Source organism: Corvus brachyrhynchos, unplaced genomic scaffold (genome assembly GCF_000691975.1).
Source record: "Corvus brachyrhynchos isolate BGI_N302 unplaced genomic scaffold, ASM69197v1 scaffold408, whole genome shotgun sequence".
Taxonomy (NCBI): domain Eukaryota; kingdom Metazoa; phylum Chordata; class Aves; order Passeriformes; family Corvidae; genus Corvus; species Corvus brachyrhynchos.
The window spans coordinates 1,766,053-1,778,089 of record NW_008239759.1 but is presented as its reverse complement, the minus strand read 5'-3'; positions in this window follow the sequence as shown (position 1 = coordinate 1,778,089).

The window sequence follows — 12,037 nt, the reverse complement described above, 5'->3', positions numbered from 1 at the left end:
TATATGGAGAATAGAAGAAGAACAAGCCATTCTAAAACCAGAACATACCTAGTTTAATTTTTTCCTGTGTAGTTTTGCTGTGGTTCTTAACAGCTGCTCTCCACAGTGGATGACAAGTGCTGGGAATATTTTTCTTGTGTTTAGAAGAGAAGGTTTATTAATGGTTAATATTCTAGCAGCCATCCTTACTATACCAGTCCTGTATATGCTGTTGGCAGTGATCCACCTGTAGGCCTGTGTGCCTCCTGCACAAAGATATCCTGAGATTTTCCTGCATTTTTGTCATTGCAACCATGTGAACTTCAGAAACACATCTGGGCACAGATAATACGCTGCTTTCCTTAAGGCTGTCCTTGGCTTTCCTGTCCTTAACCTGTCCCCTCCTTCTTGCTTTTTCTCACTCTCCTTCATCCCCAGTTTACCAGTTGAATAGTCCATCTTTTATCAGGTTCTCTGAAGAGATCTGGGCAAAAATAAAAATCAGCTTTCTTTATAAAATGTAACTCGTCAGGACAGCCCATTTTTAATGTCCACCACTATCATGGCTGGACAGTATCCCACTCTATAACACGTTTTTCAATATAGTACATAAATAGTTTACAAGTCCTCTGAAGTTAACCCTAAATCACCTCCATCCCACCACTCTATACAGTATGAATTATACTTTTAGGAGATATGATCTGAACTGCATGGTGACAGAACAGAGGGGGTATTTTTAAAGCAAAACTGTCTTAGCAAGGTTTGACTCTCCGTGGCACAGCTCTGTGTCATAGCTCTTAGGCTAAAGCACTAAATAGTGGTGCTTTTCAGGCTGTACTTTCAGTAAAGAGAATCCTGACCTCAAATATCTGGCTTTTAAAGGGATGCCTCTGAGCTGTAGCCTCAGAGTTATATTCCTAGCTAGCACATTGAATTTTTTAATAAAGACTTAATCCTGGTCCTGTAGCATGCCACACATTCTCAACTCTGAATGACCCGAGCATATGGAACGAAAATGTCAGGAGGTTTAAGCACCTGCTGTAATGAGACTCGCAGGATTAACAAACCTTGCCGGCATCAGCCGGCTGGAGCTTTGCCTCTTTCCACTTCAGCAGTTTCCCACGAGAGGGCAATGTCATCCCTATTTTCCATCCTTCAGTAACAGAACGCTCCATAGCTTTGTCAGCCTACTCATTGCCCCCTCTGCTGACTGATCCACAGTTTGCTGCGTTGTTCTTACATAAATAGGTCTAACATTGTGGTTATTAATCTTCAATAACTGGTCTACCACTTGTAGGCAAAGGAAATACTAGCAACTGGGAGACCATTTGCTGGCAAAGGCACTGTAAGCTCCGAAGTTATCTGTCATTATATTGTAATTTACTTTCTATATAGGTTTATAAGAGAAAAGCAGCTTCAGACTTTAGTGTTGGCCGGCTATCCTTAAACAATACAGTTATCAAGCAGATAAACAGCAGTTGTGTTTTTGTTTAATTGTTAATGAAGGGGCGCTGTGGAGGGAAAAGATTGTGAGGAAGAAGAGGGGAGTTACTGTTCAGTGATCTGGCAAATCATCTCCAGATGACCATCATCACCAGAACACACTTATGTAAGTTGTCCTGTAAACCAACCTCATGTTACAACAATCTGCTATAAGAGCTCTTCATATATATCAGGAACAAACTATGTGTTTGCTGTTTTGAACCCAAGGTGAGTAAGTCATGCCCTACCCCTTCCCCTCATACTTGTCTGTTTAAAAAGTGCAGTCTTTAGAGTTGGATTTAGTTCTTTTTGCCTTTACAGGCAGACAGAACAAACCAGCAACATCACCCATCCCAGTGATACCAGTTGTTTTGCCATCTGTCCTGTCAGCAATGCAAGCACAATATTGCAACATCCAACTCCTCCACATCATTCTCTCTTCACCACAGCAGAAGGAAAGATAAATGGTATTTGAGAAGAAACATCTCAGCAGAAATCCATGCCAGGGCTACATCTCAGCATCTCACAGGAAGTCTTTACTATCTTTCAGGATTGAGTCTACCTGAATTACCTGAGTGTGTGTCATGTCCAGGGCTAGCTATCAGAGCTTCCTGGCTCCAGGCCTTCTGTTTTGACACAGCCATTTCAAAAGGTAACTGTAGACACTGGGAAGTTTTCAGGACTGCAGCTGGTGAAGCTTACACAATACTTTCTTTTAGTCAAAACATTCCTTTACTCAAAACATCCTTTACTCAAAACTTGTTTAAAACAAATTTTAAACCCCTAATTTCAAGCGGGGGAAAACCATTCCAGTTTCAGTCGTAGCATTCACATTATTCTAACTGTGTTACACCTTTTTTCAGCAGCTAAAACCAGCTGTCCAAAGCAGGCAAAATACTAAAGTTGGACTAATTTATTTTTATCTGAGATATATTTTCAATCTGGTATTTCAGGGATAAGAAAATTCAAATTGTTGATGTTTTGAAAATGTTTCCACTGATGCTTTTTCTGCATTCCTCCTGCCACTGTAGATCATGTTCATTCAGTGCATTCTTGGCTGGTGTGTTTGTTCATGTGCTGCAGTGGTGATGCTCTCTGGAGCATTCAGTTGCTGCTGGAGATGTGTGATGGAAAAGGAACACTGTTGTCTACTATGAGCAATAAATACTCTGTGGTCTCTTTTGGCTGCTTTGTGGTTTTCATTGCGTGAACATACTTCTAGACTCATCCAGAGTCTCTTCTGCTACCTGAATGGTGTAAAAGGATTTGAAGCAGGTCATAAACATCCATAGAGTTCATGTAACAATTGCCATTTATCTCCTCTCTTGCTTTATGTAGAGATTACTTGTTAGCTTAATTCTCCAGTATGGTAAAAGAGCCTGAACACATTTACAGAGCCTTTTTTTTTTTTCTCCTTTCCCCCCCTTTGTTTAGTTGTTTTGGGGTTTTTTTGGCTTTTTTTAAAATTCTGAGTGTTATATGTATTTAAAAAATGCAAATTTTATTTTTTGCCACTTAAGTGCAGCTCTTCAGTTGCTTATTAGTTTCATGTTTTTTCTAGATACAGCCTTAAAAAAGTAGCAGTTAGATGCAATTCTGACTGAACAAGCTAAATAGTTTCTCAGCAGTTATACCTATGGAATACAGCCAAACTGAGGCAGCAGTGGCCTGGCAACTGGGATGAGCTTGACTGTACTACATGGCACACAGCTCTGCAGCAGCAGGGCACCTTTGGCACAAATGCCATCCTGTGTTCACTGGCCCTCACATCTTGCATTTCGAATAAGCTTGATGGGAAAGCATAAGAAGTACATTTCAAAGCTTTCTTTGTCCAACTATCATGAACCTTGTCTCTAACATAACTTCCTTACTGTCCCTTGCAGTCTTGAAACTTAAACCGTAAAGTGCATGTTTGGGATTAAAGCAAGCTGTTTCCATAGAGCATGTATTCTAGTTTTTGGGACCCTGGTTCAGAGATTTGGGATGTGTGAGATACTAGGAATAGATTTTCTTTTGCCCATGGGTGATTCTGTTTCAATAAATCTAGATTGCAATTGCCTGTGTCATTAAAATATAGACCATGACATATGTGATTATTAGAGCCTCTCAGCTAGATTTGGCAAGTCACACTACTGTAAAAATATTTAAACAAGGCAACTGAATAGTCCAAACTGTGACACTGTGGTTTTGTTGAATGATTTTTAAACCACTGTCATTTTTCTAGACTACATGGGTGTGCTTTGAAACAGGACCTTTTGAAATGAACCCTAAAGGCACTTCAGAAAATAAGGCAGTTGGAATTAAGTGGTTTTTTTTTTTCTATTTGTATCCTATGATTATTAACCTCTTGGCTGCTGGGAAAGAAGTCTAGATAAAGGTGTCAGTCACTCTTATTTGCACTCAGCTTATAGAAACTGGCATGTTTTCATTTTATCTTTCATGGTTTTCAACAGAGGAATTCAAACGTGCACTTTGTTCTTTTCTTTTAACAGAGAACCTGGGAAGTACTCAGTTTGAAAATTATGATTTAAAAAGACATATATATATATATAAAAGACAAATACATTTGATAGAAGGTCTGAAAATTCTGTACATTGTTATATTTGTATGTTTCTGAAGTCTCTGAATTTTATTTCTGTTTCTTTTAATTACATGAGTATTTCTCTGAGAGTTTGAAAGAGAAAACCCATGCACAGAATGAGAGAACATGATCGAAGTTTTGTTTCTTTAGTACATTTGCAGTAAAAAACCCCAGAAGATCTGTACAACGGATCATTCAGCCTGCAGTGATAAGCTGCTAATTGTTACTGGTTCAATGGCCCCTACAAATTATGCCATTATCCTTCAAAAGCAACTTACCAAAAGATTAAAGCCTTGTGACAGTGTCATAACTCACTGTTTTCCTATCGTGACAAGGGAGACAAGTCTGTTTCTCCCAAATCCCAGTCCTGCCTGTCTCCTGTTTATCATGTCAACTCCTAAAGCCTCACTGATGGTTTCTTCTCTTTTTTTTACTCACTACCCACTTCCTCTCCTTACAACAGGTGGGTTTTGCTGTGCTACAGGATATGTTTGTGATGCTCTTTGCCATTCATAACTGGTAAGTGGTTACCTCTGGAGTGCTGCAGAAGATATGTCAGTGTCTGGGAGCTAGAATTGTGCAAGTTAGCATGTTCCCTTTCTGCTGGGTGTCAGATGAAAAAGGTGGCAGCTGTACTCCTGAAAATGGTAAGCCACAGCACAACACTGGGCAAAAGTGGGTTGAGCACAACAGACAGTGCCTATTAGCTCAAATTAAGAAACAATTTTCAGTGACTTGTTGTATTGATGGTAAAAAAGGAGATGCTTGGTCATTGGAGGAATAGTCTTCTGCCACATGCTGCCAGATGTTTCTTTTTGGTGGTTTGGGCCCTATGGGTTTCTCCTGTTTGCTGGAGCATTACCTGAATCGTACGTATAGGCTGCTTCTGTTCTCTACCTGGCGAATGCTTCTTCTGGTGAAGTGTAACAGAGCAATTCCCCTACAGAGGAATCAGAAACTGATGAATGGAGGCTGGGAGCAGGCATCAGGTTCCTGGGGAAAAGCCCAGCAACACCAAGCATGGTAAGGCAGCTCTGGGCTTTAGGGCATTTTTGATGAGGACATCCATGCAGTAGGGCTAACATGCAGGAGTGCACTCAAGAGCCCCTCATTGTGCAAGGTGTAGGACAATTCTTGAAAAAAGTCAATGTTTGGGAGAGGACAATTCTTTGTTGCATGCTTTGTGTACCAAGGATCGCTTCTCTGCTTAGGGCTTGCAGTGGCAAGTGCAATACGATGAGCCATCCAAATTTCATTGCCAACCTGTGGAATATGGATCAGATGGATAATGCTTCACAGTTAAAATCAACAGTGTGATTGTGAGAGTGTGATTAGTGTGTGTGATTAGTGTGACTAATTAGAGTACTTTAACAAGATAAATGAAATGACCTGCAAGATGAAGCCACCACATTCTCATGGAGATTTATTATTTTTGTGAACTGTGCTGTGCAAGCTCTTAAAAAATATAGTGTGAATATAAGAAAGTAGTGTCATGACCCTTACTATAGCAATAAAGTGTTGTTTTTGTTTCTTGGGGAGTTTTTATAGAAAGCGGTGATCTCATCGTCTTGAATGTTCTGCAGTCTGTGTGGCACTCTCAGGTTTAAAAGCTATGGCTGAAGTGGGACGAGAACACTGAAGAGACAGTGAGAGTCATTGTCTCCTAAGGGAAAGCTGCATGAACCAGTGATGAGGGAAAAATTCTCAAAGTCATGCTAGTTTATTTTCTTTCCAGTTTCTGAAATTCACTTGCTCTGTGATCTTGAACAAATCTAACAGCTGCTGTTTCCCATGAATTAAATGCAGTTGATAGTTTTTTAAGTTGAAAAATGCTCTGAAATGAGAGGATACCAAAATACGTGGAAATCATTTTAGAAATCAAAGGTGACCTGTTGTGCTCAGATAGGGTAATGTAGATGTAGGCCTTATTATTCCCCATAGTTTAACATGACTAAGACTATAATAGTGTTGTGAGGAGTTTCCTTCTTTTTATTTCCCAGATTTTAACCCCTTTTATTCCTCTCACTCCCCCAGACCTGTTTTGAAGCTTCTGGCATAGATGTGGCACAGTTTAAAATTAAAACAAGAAAGCTACAAAAACCACCCCAGTTTCAAAACGCACACAATAATATCTGGACCCCATTGCCTTCTCTATAACTTGAAACTAATGAGGATGAGTCTAGGCAGTAAACTTTTTCTTTGAGATGGATTTGCTAGTCAGCCATATCCATGCTGTATGTTCCCAACACTTGTAAGTATGATTTTCTTGCTGCAAAGTAGAGAGAGGACTCTGTGATCTGTTCTTTTTCCTTGGTTCCTGTGGAAGTTATTCATTATGGCAAAGGGATGATCCTGCTGGCTGCTTATGGCAGCAGTGACACCACTCCTCCCCTTCTGCTTTCATTGATTCAGCTGATCAGGTGCTGCTGGAAACCCTGTGGACTGCCAGCCACAGTAAGAGCAACACTTCTGCTTCCTTCAGGCAATGATTTATCTGCTCCATGGCGAGGTGACTTCTCCTACAGCAAATTTGCAAATTTGCCAGTAAATATCTTTGTTGTGTCCCATGTTAGAAGTTCTCAGTGGACCTCATGATGCTTTAGGATCTGTCAGACCTTACACACACAGAATGAATAGGGATGAACTCCCCACATACTGTGAAAGAAGGCTTAAGTATCCACTGGGTAGCTGTAAAGAAGCTTGCACCATGTTCACTGTACTAACCTTTTCACTTCTTCTTACCTGACTTCTAAGTAATTTCATTTTGTTCTTTTCTGAATTCCAACAAAGTGAATACACTCTAAAAGAGAAATCTGTGGCTCAATAAAGTGTAGCGTCTGAAGTAACACTCCTGTTTTTTTCTTTCTACCTGACCTTCCTTTGCTGGGAAGTCTGTTTGAGTGGCTATTTTGCTCCACAGTTTTCTTCACCCTTCCCTTCTCCAGGCTACAGTTTTCTGCAGCCTGTCCCTCCCTGGTAAGGGCAGGCTGGTCTGCATTGTGGGAGACAGTGTGGAGCTGCACATACAGATAATCTTCCCCTAGAAACCCTCAGACACCTGAAAAGCCAGAATCCTTAGTGATTTCAGACCATCTCCTTATCTCCACTGCAGCCCAGCTGCTACTGACATGAAGAAAGCAAAAGAAATGTTCTTCCTTGCTCTAGGCTAGGCACCATATGGTATTGTTTTAGGAGAAAAAGTGGGTAAAATGTTAGTTCTTGCTGGTTTTTAAGGGAGAATAAAAGAATTATTTCAATTGTGATGCTTAATATTGCAACGATTCTTTTCTTATAAGTGCATCATTATCATATATTGATAATACCCATGGTGTGTTTTCTTTTGCAACGCAATGGCAAGATATGGACTGCACTTTCAAGGAATGTAGTCTGACTAGAGGAAATATGGCATATATATTGAAGAACTGCCTGAGGCAATGCACTAGGATTATGGCACAATCAGGATCAAGAGATGAGGTAGCAGTCTTTTCATTTGCAATGTGTGTTACCTCAATATCAATTCAAGGATAAGAATGAGCTATCGCAATGAACACTAGAGCAGTAAAATGTTCCTCTATGTTCTGGGTGTGAAACAGCACACAAAATGGCAGCTGCTGTTTGAAAGAGTTTGAAGAATTCATGAATCATTAATACATCCATGACACTGCCTCTACCATACAGAGTATGATCTAGTCATTTTCTTCATACTGTGATTCTCGAGACAAACAGAAAGGCAAGAGGTACTGGGCTGGACATGCCTTTGTTGAATGGCCAAATGATGGTGCTCTCAAAATGTCCCAAGTCACTAAACCTTTATGGTTCAGCTCTTAGGAAGAGACCTTAAACTGAGATTAAGTGGCTGAAAGTCTTAGTCCTCGAGAATTCAGATAATGCTGGGAAAAATAAAAGTCACAACTAAACCCATGCAAACTGTAGTGATTTTCAAGAATTGCTGGCTACTGTAAATGTAAGGTTTGTATACTAATAGCCCACTTCATGGTCTGGAAGACTCACAGTTGGGAAATAATTTATTTCCAGTATTTCTGTGTTGTTTTTAGCATTGTACAAAATGTTTCATGCTTAGATAATTCTTCTGAAAGCAGACATAAATTTAACAAGAAAATCACATCTCAAGTGGTATATTTGGGCCTCGGAGTACTCTTATTTGAAAAGAAAATCTGTAAGGCAATAGAGTCTTAGAGCTTTGCATAGGTCACACAGTGAATCAATGATCCAGCTGAGATAAGAAGATTGACTCCCCTTTCTCTTTTTTTACCCCATTTATTAGATCCCCCTGCCAGTACAAACAGTCTGCATAACTTGGTAAGGAGGTTAAAATGTCAGGTCGAGTTCATTTTAAATTGCTTGAGCCACTTGTGGAATGTAAACTCTATGACCAAGTTTGTATTTAACCATGAATCTTCAAACAGTTCAGTACTGGGACAAAAACTGATTGCACAGCAAGCTATGGCTGCCTGATAGGTACAGGCCAACAGTGTAGGTGGATCTTATCTCCTGCTGGAACTTCTAAAGTGATTTACTATCTCTATACAACAGATGTGTTTCATTCTCATTAAAAAAGTTAAACCCAAGTGGCTACATCAGGATTAGCTAACACCTGGCTTTGCTAAACAGGACTTGTTGGAGTATGTAAAACTAAAACTACTTAATCAGCTATTAAGAGTGATGAGGAAACAGCCATGATGTTTCTGAAATTTAGCATAATAATGAAGCAATATTCCGTAAGAAGATAAAGGGACACAGGGCATGCCCTGCTCTGAATGGAAGGAATAATTCCACCATGTGCAAGCATTTCAAATCAATATAGCTTGAGCTCAGAGCAGCTAAGGCAGGGTGGCATTGACTTCAGTGCACATTAGCTCCACCAGGCATAATCTATCTCCAGATAAGTTTGTTGCAAAAGTAAGAACTAAATGCCTTAATTTCTGCCCCTGTTATTTGCACTGTACTTACTTTCAGCTAGAAAACGTGGAAATCTATATTAAGAATTAGTCTCTGCCATCAAGCTCCCAATCTGACAGGCAACAGAGAGGTAAACATCTGGAAAAGGAACTTTACTTGGCTCTGTATTACTTCTGAGAACTGCTATCTTGTCAGTTAAGGATCAATCCTGCATTCATGGTCCAAGCCCCTTCTATTCTCACTAACTAGTGCCCTACAATGAAGCCCAGAGCAGGAGAACTACAGCAAAAGGCAAACCTGGTTCAAAGCAGTGTCTCTGCTCATACAAACTGTGTGGATGCAGAAAACTCAAGCCCTTTGATCACAGTCACAGAAAGCTACCTAACCAGCCAAAGGCTGTTCAACCAGCAAAGGCACCCAGGGTTACTCAGCCAAATGCAGCACCTGGAGCAGGATTGCTGCTGTTTGCTATCTGCTCACTCCTCCTCATGCCTGCAGTCCTACGGCAGCCACATATCAGAAAAAGACATCCCACAGACACTTGTGCATCTCTGCAGGCACCTCTGGACCTGCCCATGCCTGCAGAGAGCTGAGCAGATGGGCAGCCACCTCGTCCTGCAGACCTGTCTGGGGACCCTGCTGCTCTCCTCTGCAGGGACCACACTGGATGGTATCTCCAGAACCCGGCTCTGTGTCACTGTGGAGAGGCTGTCACAGAGTATATGGGGTTTTGGTGCCCCCCCCATGTCCGGGGGGGTACATGGGCATGTGTTGTAAAACACCCTGGGCGTCAGCTGCTGCTGTGTGGAACATGATGAGACAATCCCTGGGTATTCATTTTATTCAAAACTCCTTTTTTCTGTAAAGCATTAGCTGTAAGGATAGAAACCCAAATTCTCTTGCTCAGTAAGAGACCTAGAGGCAAAGATATCTCTCTGTCTTGGATTTCTTCCTCTCCCCCGACATCAGAAAGCATAAACAATTTCTTTTCTTTCTTCACAAGACTCTAAAACTCTTCTACCTGACAGTCCTTTGTTTCCTGAAGCAAGTCAGCCTCACCTTCATCTTGACCATATTTCTAACAGACACTGAGCAGTCTTATACTCCTATGTCAGCCTGGTTGGCCTTTTAATTTCAGAAGGGAGAAAGGCAAAAACTCCTAGCAGCTCTCAAAATGGAAGTGAAAAAAGAGAATCCCATATAATTTCAATGTAAGCAAAAAGAAGCCAATTTGATACGTAAAGCAGAACATCAGTTTGTACTCCCACCCCTCTCCTCTCCCCTCTCAGAGCACCCAGGAAAGTGGAAGATATTATTTTCCTTTTCTGTCATTTCCCTTCCTCTGCATAGTCAGATTGTTTTCAGTTGCATAGCTGGAATAGTAATCCTCTTCTCACCATCATTTTTTCTCTTACCTTCGGGCCTGGTTCAAAACACACTTGAATTAAGACAGAGTCTTTTGTGTTTGACATAAGGAGTCTGTGTCAGCAAAATTCAGTCTCCAGCAAGAATTGCAAGAGGTATTGTGACATCAGGAGTAAATCACTCCTTGAAACACTTCTGAGAAAAACAGACTGTTGATTTATGACTGGTTTACAGTTAAGTCTTTCATTTGGATGTTTCAAAGTACTTTATATTTCTGAAAAAATCAGTAATTTCCAAGCAGCAGGACTTTTTCTTACTAATATAGTTAAAAATAACCACAGCATTTAAACCTACAATTAGATACCAGTAAAACACAGTAAATAAACTAATGAGGAATTGGAATTTTCCACCAATGCAAACATCAAGGCACTTTTCTGTCAGACAGCTTGTTTCACATCCAGAATGTAACCCAAACATTACCAAAAAAGGATAGTGAGGGAACAGGGTGGTATTAGACGTGAGAGAGCACTCCTGCTTCTATGAGCGTTATTCCTTTAATTGTTCTATACTGATGGGAAATAGTCAGAATTTAGAGTAGTATGCAGCAAGTGAGGACGACTGAATTTACAAGTATTTCAGAAAAGCAATAACTTGCTGAAACTGCAATGAGTCATTTGTACTAGATATTAAGAGATCGTTGTGGCATGAAAAATAAATAAACTTCCCTCGGTGTGTTGCTGTAGCACACAAACTACTTGAAATGATTTCTTCTGACCATGATTTAATTAAGAACTAATCAAGAAGAAGTCATGGTAGAGTTATATCAGACCAATAGGGTGTCTAGAAGGGAAAAAAGAAGTTGGTTTTGTGTTTGTGTTTTCAAATGACAACCTAGCTTTTCATAAAGTCTGAAGTAAAACAAAAAGGATAAAATGGATAGCAGCGTACAAAATACACAACCAGATGAGTAATTAAGGCCTAGTCAAGGGAGGAAAAGGCAGGCTGGATAATTCTGTGGGTAGAGCAGATCTATCCAGCAGTATCTGGGAGCAGGACCGGGCTCTCAGCCACAAGCTACAAAATGCTGTTTGCGAGGATAGGACAAGACTGTACAGGAAGAAATGCAGTTTAACGTGCTGGGACTTACTGGTGCTAAATTAACCCAGAGAGCACTTGTTTAATGTAAATTAACCATGAGGTTATTGCTTTCAGCAGCTATTAGCACAGATCAAAGCTTTATTCAGTGGCAGGAAACAGCAAGGGACCAGGAATCAGGGATAAAATGGGCTGGTAATTTGCATGCCTGCTTGGGAGATAGTCATGACGGGCTATCTCTGGGCAAACCACATCTGTCTGTGCCTCATAGGATAATATATTCTTACCTTACCTCAAGATAGCACCAAAGGTTTGCTCCCAGACAATGCTCAAATACCTGATAAAAGGTGTCTAAATAAAGTTTAAGTCACCTTATGAATGGTTTTATACGACATGGAAAGTCCCAAGGCTGGTATGCTTTGCTGTACCAGAAATATTCCTTTGGCAAGATATATCCATCTTAAAAAATAGTCCTCAGGCATCATCAACCTAAAGTGCTTTGCAGGTGCTCTGCACAGGACATGAATACAAATACAATCAAAACCAGCCCCAATTTCTCTCCCCTCGCTCAAACTAGCTCTCTCCAGCTTCCTGCTAGCGTTTCTGACTGCACAT